Source organism: Dipteris shenzhenensis, chromosome 9 (genome assembly GCF_047967505.1).
Source record: "Dipteris shenzhenensis isolate YYH24624 ecotype China chromosome 9, Dip_SZ_1.0, whole genome shotgun sequence".
Classification (NCBI taxonomy): domain Eukaryota; kingdom Viridiplantae; phylum Streptophyta; class Polypodiopsida; order Gleicheniales; family Dipteridaceae; genus Dipteris; species Dipteris shenzhenensis.
The window spans coordinates 3,127,056-3,137,192 of NC_141604.1; the positions used below are offsets into that span (position 1 = coordinate 3,127,056).

A 10,137-nucleotide genomic window follows, 5' to 3' on the forward strand; every position below is an offset into this window, starting at 1 on the left:
TAACATCCGTTATGAAGGCAATTCACAATGTACATGCAGAAAAAGGTCGCCTACCAGCAACTTTGAGAATACAAGCAGACAATTGCGGACGAGAGAATAAGAATGTACTCTTCTTTGCATTTTGCTCAATGCTAATCGCTCATAGAATCTTCAATGAGATTGAAGTTTGGTTTTTGTTGGTTGGGCACACACATGAGGATATCAATCAGGTATTTAGCACAGTTTCAAGAGAACTAAAACACAAGGACATGGAGACAATGGATGACTTGATAAGAAAATGTGGGAGGCAAGTTGGTGGCCGTAAGGAAGGAACAATATGCTCAATGGTTGAGAGGATGTATGATTGGAAGAGCTTTATTCTACCTTTCATACAAAAAGGTGGTGATGCCCTGATTGGTCATAGCGCTCCACACTATTTTCGATTTTTCTTAAAGGATGAAAAACCAGTGATGCAATGGCAACACTATTCTCTTGATACAAAATGGGAACCTGAAGAACCTTACTCTCTCTTAACTTCAATCCCGAGCAAAGAAATGCATCCAACATGGGCTCCTATAAAAGAATTCAGCGAGAAATCCAAAGGTGAAATAGAAGGCTTAAAAGCTTTTATTGCATACAAAGAGGAAATGCTCCGGAGATTTCCTGATTGGAAGCCCTCTTGGAAGGAACACACTACTGTTGTAATTAGCAAGACCTACCAATTGATAAAGGACCTTGCAAAAATGTGAGAAGATGATATTAAGGCAGAACGGCCTTTATTTTGGCCAAATGTTGGTAATGACTTGCGTCCAGCATGTGGTCTCTTTGAAAATGAGTTTGAATCGTTGCTCCCACATCCATATTGTGGACCCAAGAAGAGATAGTTTATGCCACAAATAGACATAAATGTCCATTGTTTTGTCGCAGTTCGACCATCAGATGATGAACATGAGAACGTGAAGTTTTGGGTTGCGAAAGTAGTTGACGTGAGCATGGATGACCGGGGGAGAGCTACAACATTTATAGCGGTATGGTATGAGCCAAGGGGTAGGAAGGAGAACCAAGATAACATTACATTGTATAGTAGTTGTTTGAAAAAGGAATGGGTCCCAAACCATGAAGCAATTTCAAGAATTTCCACAGAGACAGTCATAGTATCCTGGAAATCAAGGTCAAAGAAAACAAAGAAGCACATGGGGTATGATGTAGAAGACAAAATAAAATTACCGCAACCAATTATTACGCACATTACAGAGTTCACAAAGATGCTCACCCGGCAGGAAGTAGAAGGAGATAGCGCAAATGAAGAATGCCCATGATAACACCATTCAAATATCGAGAAAGAGTGAAGGTGGTGGTGGTTGTCAGATGAGAGTGAATGAAGATGGCACCCAAGTGACAAGTGACGATGGAAAGGACATTCTGAACAAGCAAATGTTTGGATCGCTCATTTCTGTGATCATGATAGAAAAGGACATTCAAACAAGCAAATGTTTGGATCGCCCATTTGTACTAAGCTCATTGTAAAGGAAAAATTAAATTATTGAAAAGGCCACAGGAGATCCTTTGTACAAAGACTCATCCAGAGCAATATTTGTTGTAAAACTTATGACATGATAATGTAAAATTGCAAGCATAGCTATTGCTATTTTTTGGAGTACAAAAGAGGCTTCCATCATGTCTCATGTGTATATAAACCTTTTAATTTCTTGAATATTCAAGAGTGTTATAGTTTTCTGCATTGAAAGTAAAAAGAGTCTTACAGGTCTCTTATGTATACATTTTTAAAATGTTGTGGTCTCTTATGTATACATTTTTAAAATGTTGTGAATCCTCAATAGCATGGTTTTTCATGGATTTAAACTAATAACTCGGATTTTTTATTTTAAGAATATGATTCTTATAAACAAGAAATACAAATTTAGGATTTAATAGTAGTTTTTGCATTATTTGTACAACATTGTAGAGAGATATTTTGAAATGTCTTATGTGAAAATGATAGTGCCAGAAAGTAAACTTTTGATTCTCGAATGACAGTTTCATAAAGTAAACTTTTCAGTTAAGGAATAGTCCAAAAGTAGACATATGAGTCCAAAATTAATGAAATAAGTGTTACTATTGATCCTGTTGTTACTATTCCTGCTATTGATCTTGCTGATCTCAGAGCAAGCCACAATGAAGAGTCCACCAGCTTCTCCTTTCAAGTTCTTGATGCATCACACAACAATTACTAAGGACATTGTTCTATTTTGCTGCTATGACTCTTTTTGTAAGAGGTTAAGTCCAGCTCACTACTTTTGGCTGACCTTTGATGATGTATAAAAGTTACTCAAGATAACATAATATCTCTTTTTTTCTTCCCAAAAGAAAATATACATATATATAATGTAGGGTTCTTCATAAAACCTTGTATGGTGCTTCCCTCAAACTCAAGTTACTAGAAAAACAAAGGGAGAGCTACATTGAAACATGCACACATAAGTAAATAATAATTCACTTTGTTTTGTATGTAGTGGCAGAAATGGCCTTGAGCATTGTTTCAAACATAGAAAATGTTGAAGAGATAGATCTTGATGTTGTGGTATTGTCAATTTGTGAATGACAGGATCTACGTATGATGAAACAACTTGCAAGGGTAGCTACTTCCACTTGCTCATCCAAGTAGGTAGCTACACACCTTTCTACTTCAAATATTGCTATTGCAAGGCATTTGAAGTGCTTAGGTGGATGACTTCGTACATTGAGAAGACTCACAAGTGTGGGGCCCTCGACTTGTGAAACTAGACATGCAACTGTGTACCAATCTTCTTCAAACATTGTAAAGCATTTAAAGTCCATTTAGGATATGCATGCACACAATAGAGCTCTGAATGCAGTAGACAAACGATACCTGGCTGGCTTATGGAGTGAGATTCACTCAACTAGTGGTGGAGTCATGAGAGAAAATGTGGGGACATCCATTGATACTATCAGTGCAAGGATTGCTCGGATTGAGAATGGTGTGAAGGCCACAAATGAGTACACGCAAAATCTTCTTGGGAGAGATGGACAAGGTCCAATTGTAATCAGGGTTTCATCCATTGCTTGTCATGCCAAGGGAGTTGAGAAGACCATGAAGTAATCGGGGTGCTATTAGGAGACGTTCCGCATTAGTTCTATTAGTAGAGGCATGATTCCTTCAGATTTTGAACCAATGATTATGGAGAACGAAAAGGATGGTGGGATACTAGTGACATTTGATGGCGGCAGAAACTTTCCTTCTTGGCAATTGGCAACCCGACTTCTATTCATGCAGAAAAACTTGTGGAGCATGGTTGCTGGGATAGAGAAAAGACCAAAGGAGAGGTCGCATGATGCTGACATAATTCCAGCATGGGAAACAAAGAATGAAAAAGCCATTGGCTACATGGGAAGAGCCTTGGGTTTTGAATATTTTCATCATCTCGACATGAAGGTAACAACATCTACAAAATGGCAGATTTTGGAGTCTCTATTCAGAGTAGGGTTAAAGCATTCAAAGGCTAATCTCAAACAAGACTTGTGTAATTTGTGGATGGACCACTTAGAGTCACTCAGAGTATTTCTCAACCGCATGCAAGCTTGCTACGACAGCTGAATGAGCAAGGAGCCAAAGTTGAAGATGAAGATAAGAAAGTGATCTTGTTAAAGATCCTGCAAGTCGAACAATTTGGTGACACAATAAAGATACTACATCTAGAGGATAGCATGGATTTCCTAGATTGTGAAGGATTGCTACTTAGCGTAGAGAAACGTACCAGTGCAACTATCTATGAGTCAAGAGTTTATTCAGTTTTATTGACAAGAAGAAGAAGGTGGCTCATGATACTCGAAAATGTACCTACTATGGTAGAGATGGTTATATTGAGAAGTACTACTATACTATGAAAATGATGATGAGATCACAAAACCAGATGAAGAAAAAGAGAAGGCTATGATGGTGGAAGGTGAAAACGAAACATCTATGCTTGTAGAAACTGAATTCATGAAAGATTAGGTTTGGGCTTTTTAGAGTTGTGGGAGGGCAATGTTAACTGCTGATTCTTAAGCTCTTTGTGAGCAGATTGTGATCATAAGACACACACGGTTCTTTGTGGATGCTTCTATCTGGGTACTCTTTGTAAGCAAGTTCCAACTTGTCGGGCTCTTTGTCAGCATGGTTATTCAAGCCCTTTGCGAGCATGTTTGCAATTGTTATGTTCTCATGTTCTTTGTGAGTTCATACAAAAAGCAATAGTTTTTGGTTTTATGTTTCAAGGTCCCTTGTGAACGAGAAGCATGATTAATCAAGCTGCTCTTTATGAGAGTATGAGTTCTATCTCCCCATTTTGACTGAGGGAGGGATTGTTAGAAGTCACCCTTATGGGGACATTAACTTTAACCCCATGCAGATGTGTTGCTGGAGGGTCGCCTCTCATTGGCCCATGCAAGACTCAAAGCTATGTGGTGGACACCTGGTAGTTGAATGTGCATGGCGACTCATAGAGCCTTCTGGCTCCTACACAAGCGGATGGGCATGACGATGATCTTCTCTCTCGATGCCAACCTACATGGTGGTAGCTCTCTCATGAGAGTGGGTTAGTGTGAGTAGTAGCGTCGTGAATGTAGGTCACCAAGCTTCATTGCTAGCTTGTAGTCAGTTTATTTGAGGGCTTTGTGCCTGAGTAGTTCTCAGATACAGCTGTGGCTATTCTTTCTATAGGGTCCTTAGTCGAGTCCGTTGTACATACAAAAAACTCAATAGAGGTGAGGCTGTTCTTGTCAAGGTCTTTTGGTGATATTCTAGTTGGATCTATGCTATCTATTTCATTCATATCTCTGTCGCTCTGAGTGAAGGAACTTTGTTCAGTGTTCATATCACATGTGAGCTGTTTTAAGAGGGAGGATCTCGTGTCATTAGTTGATAATTTTCCAACAAATACATGGGATCATGATACTCCTAGGGCTCTCCAAATGGTCCATTGTGTTGGGCTCGAGGGTAGCCTCCGTGTTGCAATAATGCTTGTGAATCTTCTGCAGGTTGGGTCCTTGCTATTGAGGTGATCGATGTCATTGGAATTTTTTGATGGAACTGTTCATGTTGGCATGGGGTGAGGAGAGGTGAGAAACCCTTTCATGCCTTCGTGCATCCAAGGTGTTGTCCTCTTTTTTGCAGTAGCATTGTGAACGAAGGCTGGCCTTGCGCACTCATTGTTCACCAAATTTCTGGGTCTTGCTCATGGCAATGGGCATGGGGAGTAGAGGCGGCAGAGAAGCTTGCAGCAGAGGCTTTTCTTTATTGTGATTAGGACTTCGAGCAGCATTGGGTGGATCACCTTCTGGGGACTAGACTAGGGGTTGTGGGAGGTATTTGGAGATTTGGAATTACCTTCCTTTAAGAATTTCTTGCCTCTTGAAGGTGGTCGCACTATAGGGGGAGTGAAATAGTCTTTATAGAGTAGAATTACCGAGGTTTTTTCATTGTACATGAGAGTGGAAATTGTCTCTCTCCAATCAATTTGGCAATTTATGGCATAGCACCAAGTCCTCCCCGGGATCATCTATTCGGAGGTCATCTCTATGGGAAGAACATAAAAATGAGTCTCTACCACCTGGCAGCAGACAACGGTTAGTTTCAAGTCCACATACCCCAATGTACTTACGATTTTACCATTATTAACCCGAATTGAAGTAGTATATTAAGGTTTAGGGGTACATTAGTGCTTTCCCATACCTCATGGGAGATGAAGTTATGGCTCACTCCTGGATCAACGAGTGCCTTGAAACTTGTACCCAGGCCCTGTAATTGGACACTCAACCTAGCCGGATCTACCGTTAGTTCATGAGTCGGGCCTAGGTGTTCTACCGTAGCCTTAAACAAAGCCATTGGTTTCCTTTGTCTGATTTTGGCATTACATATCTTGGCTTCTTCGATGGCCTGGCATTTCATTCAGACTATTCGACCTTGAGCTCCTTTTCTTGGTGTATGTCTTGGAGGGTCTATAGAGTGAGTGGACCATAATATCTTTTTAGTTTGCTACCATTGAGGTAGGCATCCATCTTGACTCCATCTAGGGTGGCCATTCCGCATGCGCCTTGTGGAGTAATCTCCACTACACGGTAGGGACTGCCCCTATATTTAAGTTTGTGCTTCATGTTGTCGACTCTTTGAGGTCCTTGTTCTTGAGGTTGTAGTCAAACCATGTTTTATGCCTTGCCTTATCCACTCGAATGCAATATGCTGCGCGAAATGTTGTCTCATCTAGTCATTCAAGATTAGTCAGGCGCTTGGCTAAGGCATTTCTGGTGAGTCTTTCCTTGACTCTGATGTGAAGCCTTATTCCATTTTTGCCTATATCTCTAGAGCTATACTTGTCTAGAAGAAATAAAGCTCCTCCACAATAGACTTGATGTCGAGTTTCTTCCTATGGTTGCTTGCTTGGTGCCAACTCAGCAGGGATGATTTTTCTCTCTTACTTTTGTTAAGAGGTGAAACTTTTATATTGGTATCGAAAGATTTTATGGCCTAATAAAAATAAAGGCTTGAAACATTTGCCAAGATTTGAAACTTTTATGAGAAATTCTTAAAGTTTCATGAGGATTTACCATTTTTTCTGTAAATTTTGAAAGAAAACATAAAAGTTTATAATATGTTCAATCAAAATTATGAAACTTAAAAAACTAGCTCGATAAACTTTCGCTAGGATTTCATATTAATATATATACATATAGCTTCGATAAAAACATCCGTGCAACTCAAATTCTTATGCGTGATGTGACACATTTGAGACCCATAAAAATGGAGAAGATGATGCTAATAGTTGTGAATATGGCCAGGTGACCACCGTATAGGGTGCCTGCATTTGGTATGTTCACATGTTGATCTATTAGATTGTACAAATTGTTGTATAACTTTACTCCAAGAATGTGGTGAAGGAGCATCACAGGGAACATGACAACCTACAAGATAGCAAGAAAACGTGTGAGATTTGTCAATCTAAGAATGAGCACATGTTAGACTCATTGTACCTCTACTTTGTGTTGAGTCCCTTACTTGGTATGCATTATGTAGCAAGTGAGGAATCCCCATAACATCGAACATATGGTCTAAGAACCAATCACTATGTACTGAAGCCACTACACCATCCACAATTATGTTTCCCATGAGGGTAAAGGGATTGTATAGTCCATGCTCCAATGTGATTGTGATATCTGCAAAGAAGAGTCGAGGACACTCAATTTCAAACCATTGGGTACTATAGTCTATTTATGCATGGGCTTGAGTCGTAAATTGTCAAATGTATGAGGAAAAGGCTTTGCTTCCTAGTACTTGAGTCCTCAATGCATGGAGAGGATATATTCAATAGTTTTAGTTGCATGCACAAGTGTTGATGCTCCATTAATGGAGTCTTAGTCATGCTTGTCAAAAGTGTGTGTTTACAGAGATAGAACGCTAGTTAGTTAGTACGACCTGTAACATTGAAAGTTTGTGTTTCCTTGACATTATCGCATGCGACCAACATGAGGTTTCCCACGTGAAATTCCTTTGCCCTTTTGTATTGGATGTGCTTCTTTTCTGGAAAACAAGGGGCAAACAAGGTCTCAAGAAGTGTCAATACACAGAGAATTGATAATCCCAATGTTGGAAGTCAAGGGCAATACTATTCAAGTCAAAGGAATGTGGTCGAAGATTATTCGAATATCAACAACAAGATCATGCATGAAGCCGCATATACCTGAATGAATGGTGGGGGCGAGATGGTCGGGAGTGAGCTTGAGTGTTCTCGAAGATGGACAGTGATATTGCAATCAACGATGTTGTTACTACATTGCAAGGTAAGCTTGATGAAGAGTGCAGTTGCGTTGGAATCGGCATGACCAAAAGCATAGACAGGGCTAAATGCAATAAACCCATTGGGCTGCCTCACAGCCACCTGCAACTCATAATCATACAAGAGTATTATGTGCTAAACTAAAAAAATCTCAGTTTTCCTGTTCACGGAGTATTTTAAATCTATTGTTTTGGTTGGGTTCAAATAACTTACTTCATCTCCTAGCGAAATAAGAGACATTGGAATGGTGGTACCAAGAGAAGTAGTAACGACCGCATCGCCTGCAAATACAGGTAAAGAAGACATCGTGAGGCCTAGCTCATGAGATCACTTCTCTTGTCTAACTCATCAGAAACTTGTGTTTAATAAGATTCACGAAAATCCCATATAATGATACATTATTCAGAAACGATTGCATATGTACAAATTTGCCGCTTTCTTATTTCTTAATATCTCTTTGCGTTCTTCGCATGAATGGAAAGCTTTTGCTTAATCTTGTAGAGCCTGTATAGATAGAATATTCCTACCAGGAAAGCAACTCTTCTGAGGCCTGTTGCCCAGGGAGCCCGCGCACGTGGTCAGAACACCGACCCCAGCTCCAACACCTGCACCTGCAAGTGTAATGGCGGCAGTAATGGCGGGACTTTCCGCCGTAATGCCGCAGAAAAATATAGATACGATAAGACCAGAAATAGTGCCGATCCTGGTTCCTGTAACAGGTCATTTGCCATGCAGTCGAATCAAGTGTTACAAAACCGTGAGCAATCAAGCTTACAACATTAACAGCTGCATTCGCGCAATGCATGCCTTACCTTCGTTAGTTCCGTCCTGGAAGCAGTTGTTCAACAACTTCCTGCCACCTCCCCTAACTGCTGCGAGATTGCTGTTACTACTGCTTGATGCAGCCTGGTTGTATACTGAGCTAATGTCGTCTCCCGTATCGAATAAGAAGCAACCTAAGCCATTTGAATTTTGTTGCGGGCATACAAGCTGCAATTTGACGTATTGCTTTTAGAAGTTTGCCGGTAGTATTGACGAGAGAGAGAGAGAGAGAGAACGAGAGAGAGAGAGAGAGAGAGAGAGAGAGAGAGAGAGAGAGATTCGCTTACAGCGCTGAGAATACCATCATCGTCCTTTAGAAGAGCTTCTAAGAATCAGTTCCTGCAGCGCCGCAGCCACCCAATGCTTGGATCTGCAACGCAGAAACAAGCGAAAATCACACGCAGTACCAGATGTGCCTAACAACTGATTCATCAACTTTTCAAAGATGCAGCAGTTACAGAATTCCAACAGGAAGAATGATGTCGCGGTCATGGTACCTGCATGTTCCGGGTGAACGCACTATCGCCATATGTGACTGAGGCGGAGTAGCTCAGCGCACCAGTCTGAACGACCGCACTACAAACAGAAGTCACAGCGGAGCTTGGAATAGTTCCCCACAGCAGACCGGGGGTGCTAGAGCCAAGCAGAGAGGATGCCACTATCGAAATCAAGGTCTGGTCATCCGCCAAATTATTGAGGGCCTGTTGAGGGGTGCCAGCGGTTATCTGGAGCTGGGCATCTGCAGAATTGTGCATACAAATTAGCAAACTAAAAAGGGACACAAGCACGAGGGCAGCAACATCATGCAGCTGCGGGCTGTTGTTACTTGTGGATGAGAAGGCCATGGCGACGTGTATGGATAACTGGTGAGCAACGACGTACTGGCTTTCTTGCTAGCAGAGTGTTGTTTAAATATATAGGATACTGCTTGCGACTGCATTATGATACTGCATGCATATGGCAATATGGAACGCAGCATTGGACAGAACGCAATTCCTAGTGATGTTCACCGAGGCCCTCCACACTCTAGACAAAAGGTTCTATTTCCATGCTCACACGACATTTTTCTCAACAAATAGATAAAGGTTCTATTTCCATCTTCACACAACATTTTTCTCAACAAATCACAAAACTTCTTGGTTCAAATTTTGAAGGTTTTTTTGGACAACAAGATTCTAATTCCACCTCCTCGTGCTCCTACTAGCCCAGTGTTGTTAACCCAGGTCTATGTCCTACCTGACCAAGCTAGACAAAAGGCTCTATTTTTGTCCTCCTCCTAGCCCAGTGTTGTTCACCCAAGTCTATGTCCTACCTGACCAAGCTAGACAAAAGGCTCTATTTTTGTCCAAGATTCTCATTCCTCCTCCTAGTGTTGTTCACCCAGGTCTACGTCCTACCTGACCAAGCTAGACAAAACCTGGCTCTTGTGTTTGTTTTTGTCTTCATGTTTGTGTCTACATTTGTCCAATCCTCCCAAATTAGACATGGGATCACGTCGCACATCCGA

General features: G+C 41.0%; 1 pseudogene; it reads right to left on the reverse strand.

The window, feature by feature from the left end:
* Window positions 1-6,732: 6,732 nt before the first annotated feature.
* Window positions 6,733-9,475, reverse strand: LOC147898078 (uncharacterized; annotated as a pseudogene).
* Window positions 9,476-10,137: the final 662 nt, after the last annotated feature.